Here is an 11,287-nt window from a genome sequence, read left to right on the forward strand (position 1 = left end):
TGGTTTTTCATCGACCGCGGCAATCATCTGACCAGCCTTAACAGGCTCCTCCAAAGGTTAACTAGCACTTGAAGCGGCACGGAGTTCCTCTGCTGTTCGGCACTTGTAAATCGAGACACGTTAAAAAAAAAACCATGAGGCAGACAAAGCTCATAGACGCGAAGCGCCATAAAAAGACGAAACTCTCCTGGCCACCTGTGGCGCAGCCAAGCATCGGCTTTCTTTGCTTCCAACATTCAGGTTGTCTTTTGTCTGTCGTCCTTGTGTGATGAAGGTGCACTATCGGTTTTAAAACAAAACTTACTTCAATATTGAACCGCGCAACCTTCCTTTGTCAGCCTCAGAGATTCGCAGCTTCATGTAGGAAGGAAAATTCCTCCAACGTGGCGTCTCTTGTCCAATGAAGTCATCACGCTTGTACTTGCGAGATTGCCCTGTGGCGGCGATACCTGTATTTTGGTTCTTGCTATTTTCTACTTTACAAGAGCTTTGTTTTTCAGTAAGAGTTGCGTTTTTGTGATCAGGAGCTTATATTCTATAGATACAAGCCAACTTCAATTTCTCCTCAGTGTTCCTTTAATTGGCATCCCCAGAGGATTTTAAAGCACTTTGAGTTTACTATCACATTACACTTCTTGAACCTTGTCTCAGTTGCAAGAAATAATTCTGCAAAATAATGAAACGTCAACAACTAGAACACAAACAAAAACTGCATTTCGACCACAAAGCCATCGCTAAGCAAAGCTGCTCTGAGCTGCCACAGGTTAAAATTGTGCCTAGGGCTGCTCTGCAGGCAATTTTTTTTCAGCTTCATATCATTTGGACAGAAAATTTCCCTTTTCCGAGAGGTGTGCAGTCATGCTCATCCCCATGTTTCCAGTTTCTAGATTGTTTGCCTGCATTTATCAATGATGAGAGCTAAAAGCATTTCAAGCTTACAAAATCATTCTTGTCAGATCGACAATTGGGCTTTGATGCCCCAGCGCCCCGTGCTGAAGAAGGAGCAAAACACAGGCGGAAGACGAGGCTGAAAAAGTTCAGTTTGGCGCACAGGAACGCTTGGCTACCGAGGTGCGCTGTACTAGCAAAGATTGTGGCCGTCGACATTTCTTGTTAGCACGGCGCACCGATCCCCTCCACAAGTGTAAAGACGCAAATCAAACAAGAAGTGTGGACGGCCACAATCTTTGTTAGCACGGCGCACCCCGGTAGCCAAGCGTTTCTGAGCACCAAACTGAACTTTGTCAGCCTCGTCTTCCGCCTGTGTTTTGCTCCTTTATCAGCACTGGCCGATGGGGCATCAAAGCCCCCTTGTCTTACATTCTAAATATGTGACACCTTCATACCTGGCTGCTGACCTCAGCAAGATATCCGGGTTCGGTGGTGCAGCAGGATCCATGCTAGTGGAAGACTGCAAAGTACGAAAAGTGTTCACATTTGCTACAAAAGACTAATGTACAAGGTAAATTAAAGGGTAACTTCAGAGGATTTTCAAACATATTCAGTTTACTATCACATTACACTTCTTGAGCCTGGTCAGTGTCCCAAGAAATAATTTTTCCAAATAAGGAGCAAAGAAATAATGAAATACCATTAACTGGCGCTCTTTGGCCTCAGTTGCCCTTGCGCCATTAAAAACCTAGCAAATGCCATTAACTAGAACACAAAAAAACTTGATTTCAATCAACAGATCAAAGTATGATGTTAAAGGGTTTGACTGGTAACACTGGTGACTCACATTCTGTAATGCACCAACAAGCTTTGAATTAGTATAAACACCCAACTTTCGGGTGTGTGTTTTTGCTTTCTAATGAGGCATCAGGCATTATTATACATGGATTACCTTGTGGTATTCTATTCTCAAATCTAGCAAGAGAACAGCACTTCACAATTGGTAGCGAGGTAAGGGAAAAGGTAAAGGAATACGTCTATTTAAGGCAGGTATCAATAGTGACAACTGATCCGGATCATGAGGGAATAACTAGAAGGATAAGATTTTGATGGAGCGCATATGGCAGGGTCTCTCAGGTCATGAAGGGCAGTTTACCAATACCCCTCAAGAGAAATGTGTACAACAGCTGTATCTTACCAGTACCCACCTATGGGGCAGAAACGTGGAGGCTAACAAAAAGGGTTCAGCTTAAGCTGAGGACAACACAGTGAGCCACGGAAAGAAAAATGATAGGCGTAACGTTAAAGCAGTATAACACCTACCTTTTGGGTGCGTGTTTTCTTGTTTGTAATGATGCATAAGGCATTATTATACATGGAGTAGCAGCTAGTAATCTCTTACGACCGCTTAATAATTTATAATAGCATTTATTTTTCGTCCAGTTTCGGCTTCAACACTTGAACTAGGACAGTGACGTTAATGTGTGCTTACACGTCACGAGACAAGAAAAAACAGGAATATAATCGCTGCTTGCACATTTATTGTCATTCCTGCAATTGAGGAAGGCTGATTTCAACACTACAGTAAATTAGAACAATGAAGCAGCGATTCTATGGACATTTTTCCATGGCTCACGTGAAGGAAAAGCCCTCTTTGACGTCAGAGCCATCATTCGGCTGTTCCAAAACTGAAACAGCATGACAGGAAAAAACAATTATAAATTGTTTAGCGATCATAGGCAAGCATCACATGGTGATTCATGCATAGTAGCGTCTTCTGCATCATTGAAGAAAAGAAAACATGCCACCAAAAATAGGTGTCTATACTCCTTTAAGAGACCGGAAGCAGGAAGAGTGGTTGACGGGACACACGCGGGTTAATGACATCCTAGCCAAAATCAAGAGGAAGAAATTGGCCTGAGCGGGGAATGTAATGCGAAGGTAAGATAGCTGTTGGTCCTTAAGGGATTCCAAGAGAAAGAAAGCATAGCAGGGGCGGCAGAAGGTTAGGTGGGCGTATGAAATTAAGAAGTTTGCAGGCATAAGGTGGGCGCAGCTGGCAAGACATGGTTAATTGGAGAGACATGGGAGAGGCCTTCACCCTGCAGTGGGTGTAATCAGGCTGATGATGATGAAGATTCTCCCATGACTACTAAATAATTTATAATCGAATTTCTTTCTCGCGCTGTTTCAGTTTTAAGAGCTGAATGGGGACTATGACGTCAAAGTGAGCTTATAGGTTATACGAGGCATGAAAAACTGCAATATAATCGGTGCTGCTACATTTGTCATTCCGACTATTGTGGAAGGCTGGCTTCAACACTGTAGTCAATTAAAACGATCAAGCAGCAATTATATCGCATTTTTAATGCTTCACGTTACATATAACCTCTCTAATGTCACAGTCTTCACTCGGCTGTTGAAACCGAGACAGCATGACAAAAAAATTCGATTATAAAATATTTATAGGCCCCAGGCAAATACCACATGATGATTCATTCATAGTAGTGCCTTCTGAATCATTGTAGAGAAGAAAACATGCCACCAAAATTAGGTGTCTATACATCTTTAAATTATCATTTGGCTTTTTCAAATTGCCATGCTCGAAGAGCCTGTTCGCTGCCAGAAAATTCACTCCTGACAGGAAGGTGCCTCATGCTCACATGAACTGGTCGCCGCCAGAACCAGCCTGCTGGCAATCATGGCGCCAAGGCCGTCCATGGATCACGGAAGGCGAGTGCCCTCTGCTGCTTTGCGTGCTGTTGCGTCTCATTCCTCGCATGCGTACGGTATAAATCTGATCCTTGGGAGCGAAAGAAAGGACGTTAGTTATTCAGGGCAGCCGCGGACTCTTGCACTCAGATGCATACATCGGCGGCAACCACGCAAGTATATGTCCTTCAGTGCGTTGTGTGCTGTCGTGAAGTCTGCATGTAAGCTTCGAGATATCCTCAAAAGCTTATGTGACGGGCAGTCGCACTCTAAAGACTTGCATTTGACACCACATAGGAGGGTTAATTGGACAGCGTTAATTGGAAAGACATGGGAGAGGCTTTTGCCTTGTGGGTGTAGTGAGGCTGATGATGATGAGGAGGAGGAAAAAACTGCGCATGCACTGCTAAAACAACATGCTGTAGTCTCAGATTATTCCATATTTGTTAACTACACACTAATTACTTGGGCGCCAATGATCGACCCTGCCTATACTGACTCTCCTGTGGTAGTTGCAATTTCTGTGGGCTGTAAGCAGAAAACAATCAGGATATGTTCTCCTCAACTGTAGTCTGCTGCCCTGCAGCTGTTAATATTGCTGCCAGCAAGTAATGCACGCATAATTTTGACAAGCGTGCATATCAGCTGGTTGTACATATTTCTGAAGTGCGTGTACTGTACAAATTTAGCTGCACGTCGTGTCAGTATGCTATCGCTTTTACTGCAGAGCTAGAACTCGAATGAAAGGCATTACAATCTGGCCTTGCTTGTTGGCCCCGCAGTGTGTGTACAGGCATGATGATCCACACTGGGAAATTTTTCTTTTTGATGAGTCAAATGCAAGGTGAAGTATGCATACGGTATTTCTCAGGTATTTTAAGCACTTGTGGCAGAAGACCCGAGCACCAAGCTTTATGGCAACGACCGAATCGGCACACGCAAGGTTATGCTTCATCTTCAGCTGTCAAATGAAAATGACCTCCGTAGAGAATAAAAATTTTGAACAAAATTGGCAGAGCAAACATGCACGCCAGCCGGCAGCTACTACTTAAATGGCCCCGACCACCCTCTGGCTGAAAATGTCCTCTACCAAGGTTGTTGTAAGGCACCGTTCCCGGAACACACAACCGCAAACAATTCTTTAATAAAAGACAATATATTGGAGTTACATATATGGCAAACAAGCTACTTTTCCATGCTCCTCTCCTTCCATTCCCTCTCAAGAGGTTTTTCTTCCTTCCGCTTGGTCCACTAGCTTTAGTCCTCCATCCCTGCTTGTTCTGTGTGGCTGCCCTTCCGTTTACAAGAGTAGACAGCACCCCTTTTGTTTGAAAGTCAAATGGGGAGCTTTCGGTGGCGTCCGCTTTGGGCCTGCTATGAACGGAATGCACAGCAGCCTAAGAGAATTAAGGTGCAGATCCCATCGACAGGGATGACCACGGTGGCGCAGCAACAGCAGCGGCAATTTCGGCAGCGTCATCAGGTGGACGACGACTGCACAAAAAGAAAGGATGACTAGCTGGGAAGGAGCCTGTTCTTCCCACGCTCGGCTCGATGCAAATGACCTTCCCCTTTTGACTGGTTCCCTGCAAGAAGCGACAGACGATGGACAGATGACGGGAAGAGGGGAGCGGTGCCTTCCAGTAATTAATCGTGTCTTGACAAGAGCCGCCCCGACCGGAGAGAGCCCACCGCAGTTGTAGCCCACAGCGCGGCACCGGTGTTTTCGATAGACACGTGAATAATAATTACCGCCCCTCGTGAATAATAATTATCAGAGGCCCTATCCGTGTCTCATGTGGCCCCATTCGCTTTGGTAAGCCGCATAACCGAAGAATAGCAGGGCTTATAAAGTTCCAGCAATACATATATTTAACCAGTATCATGGCACTGAGAAAACAGGCCACCGAGTTGCAAGCCGAAGCTAAGACAACGTGCTGCAATGAGAGAAGTGCGCTGTCCCGCAACGCCATATCGGTGGGCTCGATACAAAGCTCTCTGTTGCTGAAGGCAGCCTGGCTGCTCCCCCAAAAAATAAATATTTTAGGCAACAATTCGAAGAGGCAATACGAAAAATGAAACTTTGACCTGACATGAAGCACACAATATATGAGAGAACAAAAAACAGAACGATGCTTCCATTCCACATGCGGTTCTCTAGTGTCCTACGCAATCTTCTACAATGGTAGCATTTAAGCAATATCTCTATACTACAATTCAAAGATCAGCTACAAAGCTCTCTGTTGTTGAAGGGAGCCAAAGCTTCCCGCAACCATAAAAATTTTAGACAGACACAAACAGAGACGCCTGTCTGGTATGCTGCTATGTAATGTACATATTGCGACTGGTAAGCGTGCGAGCGGCAGAAGCAGAGGCATCCGCAGTAAAACATCGCTCAGTACATACATGTATCTGTGCAACTGTTGTTGCTGGCTCAGACGTTTCAAGGTCCATTGCAGTGATTTTTCTCTTCGACATCCTCTGGATAAGCTCCGCTTTTGTTACTGGAACTCAGGAAATGAGAGATAAAATAATGAAAGCGACAGCAAACACAGGGCAAGCTACGGAAACGGATCAGTTAGTGTGTCGCGTTCATTGCTTTCCAAAAATCATATGATGCGAAAAATTAGCAGATCTAAACACAGCCGATTTCTCTCTGCCTCATGCAATTACTTGAATTCATGAAAAAAATCACGATATATTATTTCGCTGAGAGTGACGCTTACGTCGAGACCTGTTACAACGCGACCACGCAGTTTTTCCCTTCTGGGGGAAGCGTGCGCTGGGCTGCTGTGTGCTCGGATCGCAAGCACAGAGGAAGTGGTATCGTAAGCGTTCCGAAAGTGCTCGCAACAGTAAAAAAGCATGTGCATCGACTTTACGTAAAACGCCACCAAGCTTTGCTAAAAGCGCTAGGCTTGACTGTACACGCATCACACGTTTGGCACTTCTGAAATCTGACCACGTAGCGAAGTAACTGCAAAACTCACCTCCAAGCTCCATTACTTGCGCGGAATAGAATGCATTCTCATCTTTTCCGCCGCGCCAGTAGACGTCCTTTTTTTTGCCAGGTCGCTAACGCCAGTCGGTGAGGCATCATGGATAGGTGCAGCGCAAAGGAAACAAGGACGACATAGAGACGTGTACGATAGCTTTTGCGCCGTCGGTCGAAGTATTTCACGTACGCATAGCTTGCCGCAGCTGACGAACCCATAGTGGAAGTGTCACATGTGGCTGCAAAGCACACAATCTAATAACTGTAACAACCACACACACCGACACGAGTGATAACGCAAACGTTGGACGCAAACGACCGCAGACTTGGATTGGCTTGGCGACGCGCACCGCACAGGGCGCTGCATACGATGATGATGATGACCTCTTCATTACAAACCAGAATAATAAATACGTTTTATTCGTTCAATTTCGTATGTTTGTTTCCTGCGGCAGGACTTGCGTCTGCGACCGTGATCTCTATACGACTCCATGTCGCAGCCTCCTCGTTCAGCGCATCCGGCCATCCAGTTGACTGCTGATTGACCGCAAGTAGCAGCAGACGACGCGGGGCTCTACACACCATGAAATACTTATAGTTGAAAAGTTACAAATACTACTTTGAAGGGGAAATAGTTATGAGTTCCATGTCAAGCTGTGCCACAGAGCGTTGGTCCAACATAAGCAGAACCAACTGCAGAAACAACTAGCCCGTCAAATCGGTCTTGCACCTGTGACTGCCCATGGAGTGTGAATAGGGTGGCTTAGTGTAACTCTATGGGCTCTATCATGTATTAGCTTTATGGTACCGCTGTATCCTAAATGTCTGAAGTGTTCTGCGATTTTTGATCGCCACTGCATTAAACAAAGTAGTCGCTATGTCACAAATCGCCTTCGATTTCGGTTTCAAAGCTGGAAGCTATAGTGGCGCGCGGTGCCTGATTGTGCTTTGCGCTCTTTACTTAGTGCTTTAAGCAGAAAGTTTTGTGTGGCTTGCGACCAACGGGAAGCACCTATAAAGTCTGGGCCTAGCCGTCAGACGACGCTAGAACATTTTCAGTTTCGGTTTCGAAATATAAAAGCTCCTGTTGCGCGGCTCTTGGTCATAAATAACGCTGGGCCCTTCCCTGTTCTCTGCGCTGTAACAGCAACTTCTGTGTTATCTACGATAAAATAAACACTTCTTTTAGATCTCCCCTAAATGCAGCAAGTGCTTGAAAAGTCTGTAATTGCTGCAAAAAAGTATTTTCTGGCACGGTGCGTGGTATATATCATTATGTACTATATTGCCACTGACCTGAAATCAGCGACTTAGGACCAGCAGAGGGGGAAATATAGATTGCTGAATAGGTAAATTGATGTACTGAAAGAACTTATGTTAAGAAATCAGAAATGTGCAAGGTACGAGGAGAAAGAGGCTCTCAAAAATAAACTGCTAGTGTGCCCTAGGACACGGAACTGGGTAGCACAACCGCGCCCTCGATCGAGGTGCTTCGATCGAGGTGATCGAGGACCTCTATAATTAGAGTTTCGCAGTGTTCTCTGACACACCGTGGTCGCGTCGTCAGGACTTCGAGCTTATTTTGCTATTTTTTTATTGCTCATTTACATAATATATATATATATATATATATATATATATATATATATATATATTTATATATATATATATATATATATATCAATGTTCAAAGCTTGATGCAAAGTATCACGATGCGGTGACGAAACTCCAGCTGTCAGAAAGACAACGAAAAGGCTTCCAAAATTAACTGTTTCAGGGGTTGACTCACGCCCACTAAGAACTGAATTACTCGGCGGCTGCAATAGGCATAATTATGCGTGCTCGGCAGTCATCGACCTGAATGCCATGCAGTTCTTGGTCGTGCTGAATATAAAGCTGGCAAGGAACCTTCGAGATAAAGAACCAAAAGCAGCAAGAATCTGGAAAAATGTGGAATCATTTGCATGTGGCCATGATCAACGGCATAAGTCTGGTCGCACCTCGCATTCCAAAACAAAATGATAAAGCCGCGTCCCGGAGGTTGTGAGTGCGAACGAACAAACGGTGCAAAGATTTATGGCAATATAAAATTAATTTAAATGAGGAGCTTATAGGCGGGAAGCTGTACGCACGAGGAGTGATCAATTGCATTAAAAAGCCTGTGCATAGTTTGTTTAAATTCTGCTAATCGTGATCATGTACATGGTCAGGTCGATATATAGTCGATCGAATTCTGTAGGGACATGACCAGTTTAGGTTAATCATATACCAAACCCTTTACAACTGGCTATTAAGCCAAGCAGCTCATGCAGCCCCACCGTGCTTTGAATTAAAAGAGTCCTTGAACTAATATGTGTTTCAATTTTCAGAACTCTGATCGAAGTAGAAGCAAATAGAGATTGGGGGGCACATCCCCCCTGAAAAATGTGGGGGGGAGGCGACCTTTCCCATTGCCACCCCCCTGTTCCGTGGTTATTGAGTATAGCCCACCTGAACTGGGGTAGGCTGCCCTATAGATACGTGATTGGCCCACTGGAGTGGGTATATCTCGCATATTGTATATCTGATATTGGTTGCAAAGCTGATGTCTAGTGGTAAACAAGTTTAAAACATCCGAGGTGTTCTGAGAGATGTTCGATCCAATGAAGCATTCAGTCAGGAAAGACCTTTGAAGGCAGTTCGTAGTGTATACCGCATATTTTTTTTCCGCATATATAGCTTTCGTCGAACTATAGGAACTTTTTGGAATTCATTTATTGACATATCTCAAATAAACCCTTCATTTCTGCAAGAAAAAAAACACACAGGGGTAAGCGGCCCTATAGATACGTGATCGGCCCGCTGGAGAGGGTATATCTCGCATATTGTATATTGATATTGGTCGCAAAGCCGATGTCTATTGGTAAACAAGTTTATAACGTCCGAGGTGTCCTGAGAGATGTTCGATCCGACGAAGCATTTAGTCAGGCAAGATCTTTGAAGGCAGTTCGCAGTGTATACCGGATTGTTTTTTTCCGAATATATAACTTTCGTCGAACTATAGGAACTTTTTGGAATTCTTTTATTGACTTATCTCATATAAAACCTTCATTTCTGCAAGAAAAAAAACGCACACGGGTAGGCGGCCCTATAGATGAGTGATCGGCCCGCTGGAGTGGGTATATCTTGCATATTGTATATCTGATATTGGTCGCAAAGCCGATGTCTATTGGTAAACAAGTTTAAAACGTCCGAGGTGTCCTGAGAGATGTTCGATCCGACGAAGCATTCGGTCAGGCAAGATCTTTGAGGGCAGATCGCAGTGTATACCGGATTGTTTTTTTTCCGAATATATAGCTTTCGTCTAACTACAGGAACTTTTTGGAATTCTTTTATTGACATATCTCAAATAACCCCTTTATTTCTGCAAGAAAAAAAACACACACACCGGTAGGCGGCCCTTGTAATAGAATGGTTAACAGAATAACAGAATGGTTAGAAATGGCCAATGCAACATATTTTTACAAAGAACAGAAATTATGTGGACATGTCCTTAGTGTTCCTTTGAGAAGCAGTATTTTCTTTTGTGTGTTGTGTAAACTATAGTGGAATACAACTCAAGAATGAAGTGGCAAATTCTTCACTATAATTCACTTCGCAAGTTATTTGCATGGAAGGTACGACAACCTGAGCCAATCAGGATTTCGCGCACTATATAATTGGGTTGCTGCATGCCTACCACACCCATTGCCTTGTGACAGGTAGCTCCATTTCTGTGAATGAAGGTGTACTAGTGTTTCGGCTGTTTATTTCTTCAGCAGGTGACACTTGATGTCTTTTTATTTTATGTTTGTTTTAAGATGGGTGGACATGTTTGCACAGTGAAGAGGGCATAGATGGCCCACTTTTCTTTTTGTCATTACCTGTCCATATTCAGTTCTTAAGTTGTCACGTCACAGTTGTTTGGATGGACATTTATTCACTCCATTGTGGTCTATGCCCAAGGAAGCTGAGTCAAATCCAGGCGAGAGCAGCCATATGTTGATATAGGTGAAGTAGAAAACACGCCTCTTTGCTGTGCTTTGTCAGCGCATATGCAGTTGAAGTTAATCTGGAGCCCTCTACCATGGCGTCTACAATAGCTCGTTAGAGACATTGTCATTCTCATTTTTGCTAATCTCATTGTGGCAGTGCTCGATGTGCTCGGCTTGTATACGCAGACGTTTAATGGATCACATTGGCCTGTTAACGGGCTCACATCTCATCGTCATCATCAAAACTCGCATGCACTGCTGGTTGTGTCCTCCTCCTCCATGCTCATTACAATGCCTGGTCCTTTGAGAGGCATCTGCAACTTCATTCTTAAGTTGTATTTGAGTATAGTAAATATGGAGAAATGTAACTAATATTGTATGTCTCTTGCTGCTGTGTTGTTCGTGTGGTCTGTGTACAAAGCTCTTACTCTTGTTCCATGATATAGTATATATGTAGTGTTTTTGTGTAGTATGTAGGGTTGTTTCATTAAACAGATGGTATTGGTGGATTCTGTTTACACGAGGGATGATCAATATATTTTTTACCTCCTGGTCTGTAACACATTTACCACCTCATGAAAGAGAAAGATGTTACAATGAAAAGAAAGTTTGATGTTCCCACTTTTCATGATATTTTCATTTTGCACATGGCACCACTGATATTGAAGTAGTGACA

The 11,287-nt window shown here is 43.9% G+C and overlaps 1 long non-coding RNA gene across 1 annotated transcript in view; it reads right to left on the reverse strand.

Annotated features, from left to right (window-relative positions):
- Window positions 1–3,678, reverse strand: part of LOC144104777 (uncharacterized) — an 85,182-nt gene extending 81,504 nt beyond the window's left edge. The window contains exons 1-2 of the long non-coding RNA XR_013308631.1: window positions 3,555–3,678; window positions 1,347–1,411 (exon numbers count right to left, since the gene is read on the reverse strand). This is a non-coding gene — a long non-coding RNA (uncharacterized LOC144104777). The remainder of the gene's footprint in view (window positions 1–1,346; window positions 1,412–3,554) is intronic.
- Window positions 3,679–11,287: the final 7,609 nt, after the last annotated feature.

The sequence above is a fragment of the Amblyomma americanum genome, chromosome 1 (genome assembly GCF_052857255.1).
Source record: "Amblyomma americanum isolate KBUSLIRL-KWMA chromosome 1, ASM5285725v1, whole genome shotgun sequence".
NCBI classification, from domain to species: Eukaryota; Metazoa; Arthropoda; class Arachnida; order Ixodida; family Ixodidae; genus Amblyomma; species Amblyomma americanum.